This window comes from Pinus tabuliformis, chromosome 6 (assembly GCF_031772625.1).
Source record: "Pinus tabuliformis cultivar Carrire ecotype Pingquan chromosome 6, CPIR1, whole genome shotgun sequence".
Taxonomy (NCBI): domain Eukaryota; kingdom Viridiplantae; phylum Streptophyta; class Pinopsida; order Pinales; family Pinaceae; genus Pinus; species Pinus tabuliformis.
In genome coordinates, this window is record NC_142292.1 from 281,842,228 (window position 1) to 281,860,526 (window position 18,299).

The window sequence follows — 18,299 nt, forward strand, 5'->3', positions numbered from 1 at the left end:
TCACTGATAATGCAGCAGCTTTCAGGGCAAAAGAACTGGTGGAAATGTGTGACTCAATGGGTATTAAGCTTGTTCATTCTACCTCTTATTATGCTCAAGGAAATGGTCTAGCAGAATCCTCTAATAAAAGCCTGATCAGGATAATTAAAAAATTGTTAGAGGATAATAAAAATAATTGGGATTCAAAGCTCAAGTATGCACTGTGGGCTGACAGAGTGACCATCAAAAAATCCACAGGGAATTCCCCTTTCAAGCTGGTGTATGGCACTGAGGCTGTATTTCCAATTCAACTAATTCTCCCTGTGGCAAAATTCCTTCAAGAAAAGCAGGATGATGAAGAATACATGGCAAAGAGGATCACTAATTTAGCAGAAATACATCAGATTAGAGAACAGTTGGTTGAAAAGGCTGCAACACATCAGAGAAAGGTCAAGGAAGCCTTTGACAAGAAGGCAAAAACAAATAATTTTCAGATTGGTGATTTGGTTTTGAAATGGGATGCACTAAAGGAAAAGAAAGGCAATCATGGGAAATTTGATGCTTTCTGGACAGGGCCTTTCATCATTTCACAGGTTCAAGGGAACAACACCTTCATACTGAAAAGTATGGGAGGAGAGACAGTTTTTGATGGCCCAGTTAATGGGCGGTTTTTGAAAGTTTATGTTGTTTAAGGTCTTTGGCCTTAAAAGTTGTAAATATTTTGTTCTTATTAGTTTTGTGCAGGAAAACTAGACTCCATGCCCAATGGAATACTAGGAGGTTGATTAGTTTGTTTTCAGTTGGAAAGGCAGTGGTCTGCAGGTTCTTGAGACCTCACAAGGAGGATCTCATCCCCAGAAGGAGCCAGTGTTAGCTCTGCTATAGTTTGCAGCATTTGATGGGCAAAAAGGCAGGTTTGGAAACGTTGGTTATGGTTGCAAAGGGTTTGCAGCAGTTGGTTTTATTTTTCCCTTCCATTTGCATTATGCTCTTTTATCTCCTTATTCCTTCGTTTTCTCCTTCCCCTATATCCCTATTATTCCCTTTTAAACCCCGCCTAAACCCTTTTTACTTACTCCTTGGTCATATTGTGCTTTAACACTATGACAAACCCCCATAACCCTGCTTAAGTCCTTTTTACAGCCACGGGCAATTTTTATGTCTTAATATTATTAAAGCTTGTATAACTTATTTTACCCTTTGGTCCCGGCGCGAAGCTAAACCTTATAACATTGCTCTTTTTAACCGCACATATAATATAATTCATAACCCGACGAGCTCGTACATGTCACTTCACCCCGAGTAATGTGCATTAAATCCTGTCCGCCCGATCCTCCACCTGATTGATCCAACGTTGTTCGCAAACCCCGCTCCCGTGAACCGCTCGTCCGTTAGGAAGCGGGAAAAGCAGTTTCCCTGTCGTCCCGTCAGACACGCGTCGCCACGCCATTGTATCGCACCACCCTGTATGAAAATTGTTGTAGCCCGAAAGCGGTGCGGGGAGACCTCTTACCACCCTCTCGGTACGGCTCCCTGCATGTTAACCGCTGATTATCTTAACCGCCCGTCGACCGTCCGATCTCCCATCTCATGATCCGACGGCCCGCATCTGTCTCCGCTCGATTTTCCTCTTAAGCTCCCTATGATCAAATCTCCGCCGTCCATTTCTCTGATCTAACGGTTCATGTTCAATCGCGCCTTTATGCCTTCCCATTGCCTCTTGTCAGCATATCTCGATCGTCCATGTAATCCAACCAACAGCCAGCGTTCATTCTCAGTTTTTTGTCCATTCTCATTGCATTTTGCAAAATTTTTGAGCCTGTTTTTCCTGCAAAGAAGAAAGAGATGATCTAGCAACCTGCATATTTAATCATCAGCTACCGCAGTTAAAGAGCAGCACGGTCAAGGACGAAAAGGTACTGCCTCGAGCAGTTGAATTCATTCAGCAGTTATGGACATTAATTCATGAAACATTCCACCTGTTCAAGGAGTATACCAAAGTACAAAAAGAGTCATTTTGTTCATTAAAGCATTCAGATTGTAGCAGAGGACCCATATCAAACTATAAATGTGGTTGGTGATCCATTAAGACACCTCCACGCATAGCCTAGTAGAGATATTTTGTAAACAAATTCTATATATACCAAGAAAAACGATGTAATCGGGTTGATGAGTGTTATTCTGTTGCAAGCTTCAACTTCTGGAGATTGTAACTACTTTGTAACCTGTAGCTTCTGGTCTGCATTTCCAGCTAATACAAGCTTCTTTTGCTGTTGATTGCTCACTCTCCACTGCTTCTTCTTTGTTCCAGGCTGTGCCTATTCTGCATTATTTCATGTGTTGTTAATATTTAGCATTAGAGGGGTTGTCATCCCACCTCTGTGTTAGGATTTAGCATGTATCATTAAATTTGCTTGCAGGTTTCTGTTGTTTTAATGCCAGAGAGCTGTCATCCTGTCTGTGTATTAGAAAACAGATTTACAAACCTTTTAACTGGTTGCAGCCGGCCATCACAGGGTCCTGTGCATCTGCTGGTGTGGTCAGTCTTCTCCATTATCACCTTATCTTCAAGCTGTGAGTGATTGGTGGTTAAAAGCCTTGTAATCTGGGGGTGTTCACCCATGTTTGGGGTCAATCATAGTAGGAGTGGTTATCTGGCTTGAATATGCAGCATTTCTTTATTCATCCACCTATTTTCCAACTTTTTTTTGTGTTTGTAATGTTCCCGAGCATCACTGATATACAACCTAGGTGAGTTTCTTGGGGTGATAACAGGGTGTAATGACCATACTCACCATAGAGAATGCACATGTAATTAGTCTGTAGGCCGGTATTCTTGCCTTGTTTCTATTGCCTATTGGTGCCTTGGTTCAGGTTTCGGTCCCTGTGCATTTTGTTGTTATGGGTTCCCACTCTATCCTTGGTTTCCCTTATGTTTATTATTTCCTTTATTTTTTCCATTAGTGGATGGGTTAATAGTATTGATTTGTTCAAACACATGTTGTTTTTGGGTGATCTAGGTGGATATTGGTGGCTACCCGCCTATTCCACCAAGACCCCCCAGTCAGTTTCATTTGTTTCCTTGTTCATTTCAACATTTACTATTTTTAGTATTTTTTCAGGTCTTGAACTTCCAAAGAAATTTTGTCCCCCTAAACGACATTTTTTTGGGGTCTACTTATGACAAAATCTGTAGTACTCGGCGAGACCTTTCTAGCAAGGTATCGTACGCGGAAAACGGTAAAAATATGACCAAGTTACGACCCCGGGAATTTGGCTGCCCAACTAACCCCAACGGGGCCCACAAAATCTTGGTGTTACATTTCCTGGGGTTAGGGTTTTGGTTTTTTAGGGTTTTCTCATGTTTTCCAATAATAAATAGGCCCTTCAGCCTCATTGTAACATAGTTCATAGGCATGTAGCCGCCACATCTCCTCAGAGATAAGCTACCATCATCCAAGCTATCTTATTTCCATTCTGTTTGTAAGCATAGTTCAATATTTTTCTATTAATGAAATGAAGTATTTTTTTTGCTGCATCTTTGTGTTTATGATTATATATGTAAGTTGTTGTGTTCCTGTTTAAGTTCGGATTAGTGGCATCAGAGCGATATTCTCTTTCTCTGTTTTTCTTTGCATGTCCCCAACGAGATCAGGGTATAAGGAGTTAGGGCTTGATCTGGTTGAACCATTGCAAGATTAGCCTCGCAAAACCCGACGACCTCCCATGGTGGAAGAAAATAAAGATGAGGGGGTAGGAGATCCTTTCAAAATGTTGCTCAAGGAAGCCCTCAAGTGACAGAGGGACACGATGATGGATAACTTTGCCCAGATCCTTCGACGGCTACCCACAGGCGATGCATCTTCATCCAACAGCCACTCTGGAGGCGCCACTCCTTTTAAGGTACAAGTTAACTTCGATATTGCCATATTCGAAGGCCTGATAGGTGCAGATTTCATAGATAAATGGTTAAATCTATTGGAAGGATATTTTTCAGTTCATGACTTTTCCAATCGGGAAAAGATTACTTTTGCACTTCTCAAAGCCGCCCCACACATCAAGGACTGGTGGGAAACCTGTTGTGAACAAAAGGACGAGAGTGAACCCTCGTTGTTTTCAGCCACACCCACTTGGAATTATTTCCGAGACGCCATGAAGGAACAATATTACCCTGTCAAGAGCTACGAAGACAAATACATAAAGTGGACCACGCTACGACAGGGAAGGGACCAAGATGTGCCAAAGTTCACAAATTTTTTCCATACCCTTCACATGAAGTTGGGTATCAATGATACTGAGTGGCATTTGGTGCTCAAGTATCGTGACTGTCTACACAAGTACATCCAAGACAAGATGGAGTTCCTGGACATCTCCTCCCTCGACATGGCGTATCGGTATGTTGTCAAGATTGAGCAGAAGTTTAAACAGAAGAAGTGGGAATTTGCATCTGCAAATCCAAAGTAAGGAAAAGGCACCCCCAAACCACTGAACAAAGGACCAAGCCAAGGCATGGCTACCTAGGACAGCCCGCAGAAGCCGCAAGCAAAGAACAACACCATGAAGATGAAGAAGCACAAGAGAAAATGGTGTGAGTTCCAAAAGAGCTCCACTCACAATACAAGTGATTATCGGGTCAAGCAATCACTAGTGGCCAAGCTGAAGGCTTCCGAATCAGATGCAGGTTCCGACTCTAAATTAGAACCTGATAAGGGAACTAACAAAGGGAAGCAGACCATTGATGCGGAGCCTAGTGCCACATTGGCCACCACCAAGATCTAGAATATTGATCATAAAGATCCAAAGGAGGGGGAACGCCTCTTCGACCCACAGTTGTGCGTAAAGGGTTCTCCACTGCAGTTCATTATCGATAGCGGGAGCCAAAAGAATATCATTTTAGTAGAGGTCATGAAGCAGTTGGGCCTAAAGACTACAACACATCCACAACCATACATCATCAGGTGGCTTCAGCAAGGATGAGATCTTTGCGTCAGCTAGCAGTGTTGCCTTCCCTACAACATCAAGCCCTTCACGGATGAAATATTGTGTGACGTTGCTCCTCTTGAAGTTTGTGATGTATTGTTAGGACAACCATACTTGTGGAAGTGACATGTTGTATATGAGTCTAGACCTTGTTATGTGATTATTACTTTGAATAATAAGTTGTACAGGATACCGGAGGTAGCCCCGCCATCTCTTTGATCACTGCAAAGCAATGCAGTAAGATCATTTTCCAGACCAGGAAATTTGTTTTCCTTATGATTCGCTCCCAGGGCAAGAAGAAGGTTGTGGCCACGGTTTCCAGGTTGGTCTCCTCTGCACAACAACAATAGGTAGACAAGGTCGTGGAGGAGTACAGGGATATTTTCTTCTCACCCACAGGGGTACCTCTGCACTGTCAGGTCAAGCACTCCATCGATCTAACCCCGGGTGCGTCGTTGCCCAATGGATCGATCTATCGATGCTCTATTCTGGAGAACGATGAGATCAAGAGGCAGATTCGGGAACTATTGCAAAAATGGCACATCAGGCCAAACTCATCACCTTGTGGTAGCCCGATTGTATTGGTATAGAAGAAGGATGGGACCTAGAGGCTTTGTATTGACTATTGGGCACTGAACAAGATCACTGTCTGGAATAGGTACCCAATCCCACGGATTGATGACCTTCTGGAATAGCTCAAAGGGGACAAATATTTAAGCAAGATTGACTTGAAGTCAGGTTATCACCAAGTGCCTATCAAACACTTCGATGTGTGGAAAACTTCCTTCAAATCCAAGGAGGGCCTTTTCAAATGGTTGGTCATGTCATTCGGATTGACGAACGCCCCCGCAATCTTCATGAGACTGATAGACGACATCTTGCAACCCTTCACCAATGCGTTCGTGTTGGTGTATTTAGATGACATCTTGATATTCAGTTAGAGTTGGGAAGAGAACCTCTACCATATTTGACAAGTCCTTCAAACCTTGCGAAAACAAAAGTTGTGTGCTAACTTGGAGAAATGCACCTTAGGCCTAACCCAGGTTCAATATCTAGGAAACATCATTGATGAGCAGGGTGTACATGTGGACCCATCCAAGATACAAGTCATTCGGGATTGGCCAACCCCAACCACTCTAACAAAGCTTCGTAGCTTTACCGTAGGTTCCTGTTGTGGTTCTCCCATATCACTTGGCCTTTAAGTCAAGTCACCAAGGGCAGAGAAAAAGCAAAGTTTTTTTGGTCGAAAACCCAACAAAAAGCGTCCTCTGAGTTGAAGAATCGCCTTTGTTCTGCACCAATGCTCACATTACCAGACCTGCAACAACCATTTGAGATTGAGACAGATGCCTCTGACTATGATATTGGTGTGATTCTTACTCAGCATGGGCATCCAGTGGCTTACCACAGTGAGACAGTTTCAGACATAATCCGAAAGTACCCCACATACGACAAAGAAATGTATTACATTGTGCAAACCCGCCGTCAATGGAAGCATTACATTCTGGGAAGGAAACAGTCATCCACACATACCACCGAACTCCACAGTTCATATAGACACAAGGGAAGTTGAAGAACAATCGCCATCAGAAATGGTCCACCTATCTGCAACAATTCCATTTGAACATTAAGTATAAGAAGGGCAACACCAATAACGTCGATGATTGCCTCAACCGACCACTGATCATGGCACTAATCACTATGCTCGACTCCTGTGGGCACGAGACATCACAGTGGCCACATCTTTATAAGAGCGGTCCAGAATTTGGAAGTATATATCATACACTCCTAGAAGGGAAGAAAGTTCCAAATTTTCACCTTCAGGATGCAAGGTTATGCCACCTGGGACACATATGTGTTCCTTCATGTGAGAATGCCAAGATGATTTTGGAGGTGCACTAAATTTAGGTCACTAGACATTTCAGAGTAGAGAAAATAGTGGCGGTATTTGAAAAGTATTTTTATTGGCCAAAACTTTGTCAGGATGTTGGGAAGTACATTAGATCCTGCACCACATGCGTCATTGCCAAACCAACCATCAAAAAGCAAGGCATGTATACTCCTCTATCTACTCCTAGCCAGTCCTGGGAATCTGTCTCCATGGATTACATGTCGAGCCTTCCTTCTACTAAGCACGACAACGATTATGTTTTCATGGTCGTCGACAGATTCTCTAAGATGGCCATCATGGCGACCTACAAGAAGAGTATCACAGTAGCCACTGCTAATCTCTTCTTTGAGCGAGTGTGGGTACACTTTGGGATCCAACAATCCATTATCTCAGATCGAGACAGTAGATTCCTGAGTGCATTTTGGTCAAGTCTTTGGTCAATGCTGGATACAAAACTTACTAAGTCCACAGATTTCCATCCCCAAACTGATGGCCAAACAATGTTTGTCAACAGGGTGATCGTACACAGTCTACGCATGTACAACTCGAAGAATCCACACACGAGGGATGAAAGTTTCCCATATGTCCAAAACAGCTACAACACAGCTCTCCACAGCTCAACAGGCCACATCCCCTTTCAGGTAGGGTTGAGATTTCAGCCATTATTCCCCATTGATGTGGCCATACCATTTCCAACCACTCAGGTAGATTCAACTCACATTCAGTCTGAAGCTAAAAGGGATAACAACTTCATTGAGCACATTCAACACATCCGCCAACAGGTCCATGATATATTGGATAGATCCAATGCTAAGTAAAAGCAACACCATTTTCAGCATCGAGTGTCGCGCAATTTCTAGGTGGGCGACAAAGTTTGGTTACATTTGCAAAAAGAGCGCCTTGCTAGACCCCACCGCAAGCTTCACTCGCTCTGATATGTGCCATACACCATCACCAAGGCCGTCGGTGACAATTCCTTTGAGCTAACATCCCACCATTCCTTGGTCTACACCCAGTGTTTAATGTAGATCACCTTTAGCCATACTTTCGACCATTGTTGGACACATCTGACATTTCCAAAAAGCTCACACCAATAGAGCTCAACCCGGACTACATGGAACAGACCACAACTGATCAAATCATGAACGCATAAATCAAGAACACTCACCAACAGAGGATACAGTTATAGTAAAGTTGTCAAAGCAGACCAACTCCTTCATAAGGGCAAGTGGTTCACCAGGGACCAGGTTCAACAAAAATTTCCTCACCTCATGGAGGCTCTACATGCAATGGGGACCATTGCTTCCTAAGGGGGGAGGAATGATCCAGGTGGATATTGGTAGCCACCCACCTATTCCACCAAGACCCCCCAGTCAGTTTCATCTGTTTCCCTGTTCATTTCATCTTTTACTATTTTTAGCAGTTTTTTGGGTCCTGAACTTCCAAAGCAGTTTTGACCCCGTAAACAGTGATTTTTTGGGGGTCCATGGTAGGCACAAAGCCATAGGCAAGGGCCTATGGCAAAACCTGTAATAATCGGTGAGACCTTTCCAACAAGGTATCGTATGCGCCAAACAGAGATAATATGACCAAGTTACAACCCCGGGAAGTTGGCTACCCAACTAACCCCAACAGGGCCCACAAACTCTTGGTGTTACATCTCCTGGGGTTAGGGTTTTGGTTGTTTAGGGTTTTCTCATGTTTTCCAATAATAAATAGGCCCTTGAGCCTCATTGTAACACAGTTTAGAGGCATGTAGCCGCCACATCTCTTCTCAGAGATAAGCTACCATCACCCGAGCTATCTTATTTCCATTTTGTTTGTAAGCATAGTTCAATATTTTTCTATTTATGAAATGAAATGTTTTTCTATTGCATCTTTGTGTTTATGCTTATATCTGTAAGTTGTTGCGTTCCTGTCTAAGTTCGGATTATTGGGGGGAGGAAGGTTGAACAAATTTCACCCCAACATTCTATTGAGGATGTAGGGGATTAGTTTGTTGTTGACCTTAGAAAGGGAAGTATGGATTTCCTTGTAGTGGAATTGCATAGGAAGGTTGGGATGTTGACACACCGTTAAATTATGCATAATATAATGTGCCCCCTGCATGGGGTGGCTTTTAATACAAGTAGGATTACTATGATAGTACCTTATTGTGGGGGTTGATGGGACTAATGATGTCCCATCTACTCATGGGAATAATGGAGGTGTTCCATATGAATTCCTTGATAGGAAATTTGGTTCCCCCGTTAGTGTTGGTATTTGGTAATGGACCCATTTAATCCACCGACATCATTTCGTTCCATCAGAATTTCTTTGTTGAAAGGTTGAGGCCATGGAGAATCATGGATTACCATGTAAAGGTACCTTAATCATGAAAAATAAGCTCAAATTGTTGATATTTGTTCATGGCATCTTCCTCATCCCATAGCATGGCGGTGGCAATGCCCATTGATATGACAGACAATAGGGACTTGTGAAAGAAGTCTAAGAGAAGTTCCTTGGGAACGTCAATTTTTTAGATATTGTGGTGTCTACACCACTCATGGATGTGGTCCACAATGTGATTCGAAGATGTTTATCAAATATAAAAAATAGTTTTAACCCAATGTCATGACAAACAAGGAGTTTGAAAAATGTGAGAAATGACTTGGCTAGGGATTCAAATGTGTTATGTGATCTTGACTTCTCACTGACGTACCATTTACCTATGGGGCTAGTGAGGGTGTGCTGGAAGACCCTCAGTTGAATTGATTATTTAGTGATGCTATTAGAATAACACCATAGATGAAATGTCATCACATGGTTTGTGGTATCTTCCTCCGGTTTTATTTCAAATTTTGGTATATCTGAGAGAAATTTGGTAAGCATGGCATGCCATGTAGCCTCAAGGGCTATGGAGTCATCTATTAGCTTCAAAAGATTTGGATGATTAATTGGAACGACAAATGGAAGGTTACATGTGGTGTTGGCCATGCTGACGTGACATGTGTGAGGTGAAGGACTACTTTGAGGTAACGAGTTTCCTGAAAAAGCGACACCAAGGATAGAAGAGCCTAGTAAAGCTAGATCAAAAGGTGATCTCTGAGGGGAAGGTCAAGTAGGAAAATCTATAGGTCTTGGCACATCTTCGACCAAATATGGGAGGCCTTGAAGGAATCTAGAGTGATAGGGTGTTAAATTGTCCCTTATTGCACTCAAATGGGTGTCTAAATGATGAGGGTGATTTCAAGTATGCAAACCAAAGTATCAATAAATAAAACAAAACAAAAAATCAAGGTTGATTACCTTTAATGATGTTTTAATATTTAAAAGAATACAAGTTTTTGGTGTGGGGGTTTTGCATATGAAATCCTAAAAAGGTGTAACATATTTGTGCTCAAAAAGTCACTAGGCCTTCCAAAAGTTTTACAATAGTGGGTCTCAAGCCATTGGAAGAAAACTAGCAAAGGTATGAAAGGAGGGTTATATTGAGGGGTACTAGGACGACGTCCTGAAGAAACTGGCAACACTTCCAAATCCATTCAAAATCGCCTCCAAGTATCACTACTACCACACACAGCACCTTCGATAAGATGCCCTAAGTTTTGGCCACTAATCTACCTCTGTCTAGTGTGGGTGAGAGAATCTCAGCTTTTGGGTATCAACTGTAGATCTATAGCCCCTACCAAAAGTCAGGAGACTCAAGGAGGCTCGCGATTATCTTTGTTCTAAGCCTTTCCCCTTCACAGGTTTCTTCTAGTCATTAACTTTATGACAATGGATTATAGAGGATTTCAAAGTTCCCAAAAAGACAATGTTCTATGTTTCAAATGAGAATGACCAAGGAGGGTTATTTGGATGCCTTCCCCTAGGGTCCTAACTTAGACTATAATTTATTTTGTGGTCCCATAATGGGGAAAATAATGCGCTTGAGTTAGGTTATTTTCAAGAGGCTTTGTGTTTGGGATGATGGCCTAAAACGTGTGTGAATTAGGTTGTGAAAATGGTGAAATTCAAGTATTATAGACTTGACATTATGATTTCCCCCATATCACTTTAGGTGCAAGGGAAGAGTATACTAATAAAGTAAAAGTAAGTGAAATTTGTGTTGGGGGTGCAGTGGGTGCAAAGTGTCAAGTGAACATTACAAATTTTTATGATATTTTAGCAATGTGCATATTGTTGGCTCCATTACTTTGCAATCCAATTTAACTATGTGTGTTGTACCTTGCATTAAATAAAATATGTGTGTATGGTGTGATGTTTACTTTCCCCTATTACATTATGTATTTTAAGCTCTAATCCTAAAGGGAGAAGATAATTATATTTCAATATGTTTTTTATTTCCTCATATCACTATGTGCACAAGGGGTTGAGCATACTCGCCCACTTACAAACTCCACTTATAGTCCCAAAAATATAAATGGTTGGAAAAATGAAAGGCCATCCATGTTAGGTACCTATAATACTAGTGTATCCCCCATATTGTCATTGTCGTGCCCCAGGTAACCCCCATATTTTTATTGTTGTTCCCCATAGAAGCCCATTGTTGTAATTTTTGTTCCCTTACATTATCATTGTTATGTGACCCTTTAGACTCCTATATATACCAATTGAGGTCTTGTCATTTGTATCATCCAAGAATACTTCATATATGTAATGTAAAAGGAGCTTTCCCCCTCGAAGAGGCTTATCTTCAAGTTGTTGATCTATCTTCTCTTTTTTTTTTGATCTATTTACATAGCATTTGGTATGAGAGCTTTGGATCCTAGGGTTTTACAGCTTCAAACAAGTCATCTTGGCATTTTCACTATAATTTGCTTTATGTGAGGCTTCATAAGTTAAAATTTCGACCACATGGATCCAAAATATGATGAACATCTTATAAACATTTCAAATCCCGGTTTTCAATATTCTAGTAGATATGGTTCAAGGAAGTTATGGTTTTTGTATGCTCTTGAATTTTGTCTCAAACAGGTGTCTTTGGGAAAATCGTAATAAATTTTGTTTCAGTAATCCAAATTTAATTTCGAAAAAAGTATTTGATATTTCACAAAATGTAGTTTCTTGGGTGCCATTTTCAAGGCCGAAGGTTGAAACATCGACATTGTTGACACCTAATCCGAAACGGATGAGGTGAAGCTGGACAGTCATCTAGAAGATGAACTGATCCGTTTTGTATATATATAAATAATGTGCTAGCTAATGAATAAAAATAAATCAGTGTTTTCTCTCGTTCAATGAGGAGTTACCCTGGCCTGACATGGTATCAGAGCACAGGTCCCAAAATTGGTTGTAACTCCTGGTCTGTTCTGTCCTGAACGCCTCTGGCCTGACACTGCCCTCTCATGAGACTGCGCCCTCTGTCCGTGGAACTGTACGTTGATGCGTTTCTGCTCAAACCTACCTCATTCCATTCAAACAAAATGGTATACGTTGATGCGTTTCCACTGTTAGGTAAAACCTATCACTGGTGTCTGCGTTTGTTATGACTGTGTTGAAATTACACTGTGTCATTGCTCTTCTGAAGTCTGCGCTGCGTTTTTCAAAGAACTGTGGTATCGTTTTTTTTGAAGAACGAGACTGCGTTTTTTGGGAAATACATTGGGAGACTGCATTTTTTGTAAAGAACTGTGGTTTCGTTAATGTATTGAAGACTGGGACTGCGTATTTTTAGCTGTGGGTATATACATTTAAAAGCTGTGGACTGTGTATTTTTAGCTGTGGGTATATACTTTTTAAATGACTGTGGACTGCGTTGTATTGTATTGAGGCCTGTATTGTATTGTAAAGCTGCGTTTTCTATTGAAACATTGGAGTTAGCGAAGGAACTGGAACCCTCGACTGCTTCTTCTTTCAGAAATGGGGGTATGCATGAAAACTGTGTGATTGAGGACGTTGCCGTTGATGTTGGCCGGGTTCGAATCTTGACCACATTCCATGTTTTGCCACTGCCGAATCCCTAGAACTCCTACTCTCTGCTGCTAGGCGCGCCATGGTTGTATAACGCGAGGGCGATAATAGAATGTAATAAAGAGAGGGGCACTGTGGTAAAAATATGTGGAGGTAATGAGACCATTACTATTCCTGTAGGGAAGAAGGCCAGTGGTGAGCGGGAGGAGTTATTTGTAACTAGCGTTGAGATAGCAGCGGAACAGTTATGGCTTGACAAATACAAATGGAGCGGAGTTTTAATCTTGGAGCGAAGTTTTAAACAAATACAAATGCCATCTGAAGCGGAGTTTTATTACGCTGTTTTCTTAAACAGTTTATATTTACTTGGAGCAGAGTTTTATTACGCTGTCCTTTTGAACAGTTTTTGCATTAATGATATATATTGAAATGATATATATTACGCTGTCCTCTCTTATTTGAGCGCCCTCTCTTTTTTTCAAAACAGTGATATATGTTGAGCAGTAATATATGTTGAACAGTGATATATATTTGAGCGCCCTCATTTTTTTTAAAACATAATATTATGGAAGTGATGGTGATATAAGAAATGCTCATGATATGCTGATGAAATGTTAGAAGAAGAATAAAATTCATAAGGCTATGATATAAGGATTTTTTTACAGAAGTTTTTGGCAGAGATATTTTTTTCAGAAGGATTTTGTTTACAGAAGTTTTTGGCAGAGATATTTTTTTTTACAGAATGCATTCAATCATTTCTATGGTCGGAATAGTTCTCACTGGCAAGGAGAACTATTCTGAATGGTCCCGGATGGTAAAACACACCCTTATCTACAATGAGCTGTGGAAAGGAGTGTGTGTCGGAGAAGAAGACAAAGACCCTGTGCAGCCCACATCAAACAAAGAACTCGCCATTTGGGAAAACAAGAACAGCAAAGCCTTTGCATTGATCGCAGCATCTGTAAATGAGGAAGTAAGTCGTCATATTTCATCCTATTCCACTGCCTTTGAAGCTTTACAAAAGCTGAAAGAACTCTATGATACACATTCTGCACTTGAAGTTGTTCAACTCATGATTAAACTCTTCACTCTTGAACTGAAAAATAATGATCCTCTTACTCTTGCATCTGAAATAAAGTCTATAGTGCATGATATTAAATCCACTAAGGTTGAGCTGGATATCTCTCTTATTGCCTTTCTCAAAGCACTCTATCCTACCTACTCTAACTATCTTGAGTCTTTACAAGCAAATGGAAATCTTAAAGATATAACCTTTGACACTCTTGTGAAAAAGTTTGCTGAAAGAGAGAAAGCCTTTGGAAAGAAAACAGTCCCTGAATCTTCTGAAGAGACTGTTTGCCTTGCTCACAAAGAAAAGAATCCTGCTCAAGATTCTACAAGAGGAAGAGGTGGACGAAGAGGAAGAGGAAGATACTTCAGAGGCAGGGGGGGCAGACATCCTCAAGCAGAAAAGGCAGATCTGCATTGCATTCGCTGCAAACGAAATGGATCACATGATGCTTCTACATGCAAGCTACCATGGGACAAAGTTGAGCAGAGAAGAAATCAGCAGAAAGGTAAAACTGATGACACAGACAAAGGTAAAGCACCTGAATCCGCTCACTATATTGAGGCACAATGTAACATTGGAGTAAATGAAGATTTGTTTAATGCTTCACTTGCTTCTTCGAAAAATGACTGGTTGCTTGATTCAGGAGCAACCTGTCACATGACTCATAGGAAAGAATTTTTTGAAGATTTCATTGACAATGTTGATGGAGCAGTATACTTTGCAGATCAGTCAAAAATCAAGCCATCAGGGCTTGGCACAATCAGGCTTAAACTGCCTGGTCTTCCAGACTTTCTTCTGGATCATGTTCTATATCTCCCACAGCTGAAGAGAAACTTGTTGTCCCTGGTCCACATCCGCCAACAAGGTCACTCCATTCACATGTTTGATGGCAAGCTTGAGGTAAGAAAGGCATCTGACCACTCACTTGTCATGAGGGGTATAGAAGAAGAAAGACTCCTTAAACTGCAAGGAACCTCTGCTCATGCACAACATTTTTCATATGTTTCTCATCATGATGAAAGTACACTTCCATCAAGTTTATTATGGCATGCTAGATTTGGACATTTAAACTATGATAGTCTCCGCTTGTTGAAGAAAAATGGTGTTGCTGGTTTGCCTACAATTCCTAGAAAACATAAACAATGTGATGCTTGCATTCTAGGAAAGCATAGCAAACAGTCTTTTCATGATTCACATTCAAGAGCACATAGGAAGCTTGAACTTATTCATTCAGATTTATGTGGTCCAATGCCTGTTCCTTCTGCAAATGGAAATAAATATATCATGACATTTATTGATGATTACACCAGAATGTGTTGGGTTTACTTATTGAAGAACAAATCTGATGCTTTTCAAACATTCAAGAATTTTCATAAATGGATTGAAAATGATGCACAATCTCATATTGGGTCTATTCGCACTGATAATGGAAAAGAATATACATCAAATGAATTTGAACACAAAGTATGCAAACTTGTGAAGTCCTTGTATGGCCTCAAACAAGCACCACGAGCCTGGTATGAAAAACTAACTGAGCATCTTCTGAAACTCAACTTCAAACATTTTGATCTTGATGATGCAACTTTATTTGTCAAGAAAGTTGGCAAAACAGTTGTATATCTTGTGGTATATGTAGATGATCTTTTAATGACAGGGAACAATGAAAGTTATATTGCATCCATAAAGAAAGAATTAGGAAATTTTTTTGAAATGACTGATTTGGGCTATGTTCATTACTATCTTGGCATTGAAGTAACCCAACATCCAAAGTCCATATTTCTTTCTCAAAAGAAATACATTGGAGATTTGTTAAACAGATTTGGCATGACAGAGTGCAATCCCCTTTCTACTCCAATGGAACAAAACTTGAAGCTCACATCTATTGAAGGAAAAGAATTTGAGGATGAAACAAAGTATAGATAGCTTGTAGGAAGTCTCATCTACCTCACTACTACCAGACCAGACATTTCATTTGTTGTTGGAATCCTCTCCAGGTTTATGCAAAAGCCTTGTGAGGGACATTGGTCTGCTGCAAAAAGAGTTCTAAGGTACTTGAAGGGAACTCAAGACCTTGGAATCAAGTATACACAGGTGGACGACTTCAACTTGATTGGATACTCTGATTCAGACTTCGATGGAGACAAAGAAACAGGGGTATCTACTTCAGGATATGCTATGAGTCTTGGATCAGGAGCTGTCTCCTGGAGATCACGCAAACAATCAGTACCAGCAGATTCCACAACAGAAGCAGAATATGTGGCAGCAACTGAAGCAACGAAAGAAATTGTGTGGCTCAGGAAAATTCTTGAAGATTTGCAGGTAAAACAAATACAATCAACTCCACTCATGATTGATAACACATCTACAATAAAGTTGGCCAAGAACCCAAAGTTCCATGATCGTACTAAGCACATCAATACTAAATATCATCTGATCCGACATCATGTTGAGGCCAAAACAATCCATCTCCGTCATTGTTCCACAAACAAGCAAATTGCAGACATCTTCACCAAAGCGCTTGGAAGAGAAAAGCTTGAAAGATTCAGAATGATGCTTGGACTCACCAACATCCCTTCAGATTAAAGGAGGGAATGTTGACACCTAATCCGAAACGGATGAGGTGAAGCTGGACAGTCATCTAGAAGATGAACTGATCCGTTTTGTATATGTATAAATAATGTGCTAGCTAATGAATAAAAATCAATCAGTGTTTTCTCTCGTTCAATGAGGAGTTACCCTAGCCTGACAGAATTATGTACAAGTTCCCTCTACTGAACCAATCCATAAGCAGGTCATCTCGGGAGATTTGGCCTAACTTTACCTTGAAGAATCCAATCTCGGCCTAGCTAGTGGGGTTGGAAAGAGGACATAGAGAACTACCATGGGACGAAAACTCAAATCTTGAGAAGTTGAAATCATAGAGAAACAATTGTTTGAAGATCAACCTATCAACAAGCTCAAAATCAAGCTCTAAATGGTGTGTATTTTTAAATTTACATTAGTTTTGTTTGAAAAATGAGTTTGAAGTGATTCAAAGGGCATAATCAAGCATATATATCATTAATTGGTCAAAAATGCCTCCCAAAAAAAATGCTACACCTATCAGGCCATCAAAAATCTCTACTATGAAGCATTAAGAAGAAGAAATGCAACATGATATGTCAAAATTATGGGACCAAGTGTAACAATTTTCACTCTCACAAAGAGAACCTAAAGATGAATTGGAAGAAATTAAATTTAAAATGGATAGTTTAGAGACAAAAATAAAATCAGACATGGAAGGTTTGAAGGATGGTTTAGAAGAAGAAATGGAAGGTTTGACAAAGTTACTATAGTAAATGCTTCCTAATGGTGATAAGGTAGTTCATGAAAATCATGATGAGAACAAAAGGAATGTGAATTATTCTTGGGCGCGGGATCCCCCAAGGGTAGTTTTGGGGCTAAAAGCCCATATTTTGGTCATAATTTTGTAATCCAAGTGTAAAGACTCTGCATTTTGTGGTCGTGGAGCGCGTAGATGTTAAAGAGTCATAGGGTTATCCGCCCTTATTTTGGAAATGTAATGTCGGCTATAGAAGATCTACCCATGGTCCGCGGACCATGGGATTGTATAAATAGAGCTAAGCTCTAAGTAGTTAAAAAGAGTCAATGAATAAGCAAGATCAAACATGTATGAGAGATAGCTCTAAAGTAGAAGTCTAAGTCTTGGGTCATAGCATAGGTAGAGGATCTGCAGCTGAGTGCGCAAAGGCCTAGAAGTCCGCAGCTGAGTGCGCAGGGTGGGTCGAGTCTGTAGTTGTTTAGAATTATCAATAAAGAGAAATATTCTACAATTTCTATGTCTTTATTTCCTGTTTATGCATCTGGTTATGTTGGGTATGAATTTCACTTATAATGCTTATATGATGCGCGAATATCTGTAATTTTGTTGAGTGAATGCAAGTAAGAACATATGTTCACGTGAAGTTAACTAAGATCTATTAATAAGACAAGTAAGATACTTAGCGTAGCTTGGGAAATATCGCAACTCACTGCCCTAGTAGTGCGAAAGTATATCAGCCTCAGGTTAGGGCTGCACAAAAGCCAATTGTACCCTTTCGCAAAGGTACTGAAGGGTGGAACAAAGGGCTAAGCAAACCGCGCGAAGGCATGTATAGTCGTAATAAACCGACATCACATCCATCTCAAGGGTGTGGAAACTTGGTTCTAGCATCCCGCCACACTGCTTCGGGTGAGACTTCAGTCCGCGCTCCGTGGGCTGATGCCGAAAGGGCCAGTAGTGTAGGGATTTGTTTGGCTAACTAACGTTGAACCTGGGTCAGGCCCCCCTCAAGCCAACAAATGGTTCCATTGTCGAGACTAGAATCTGCATAAGAGATGTGCGATGTCATATCACTGGAATCCAACTAAGAAAGAAATCGAAGGTTGGTTGGACAGGAGGATTCACGAGTTCGCGGCACAAGAAAACAAAAACCCACGACT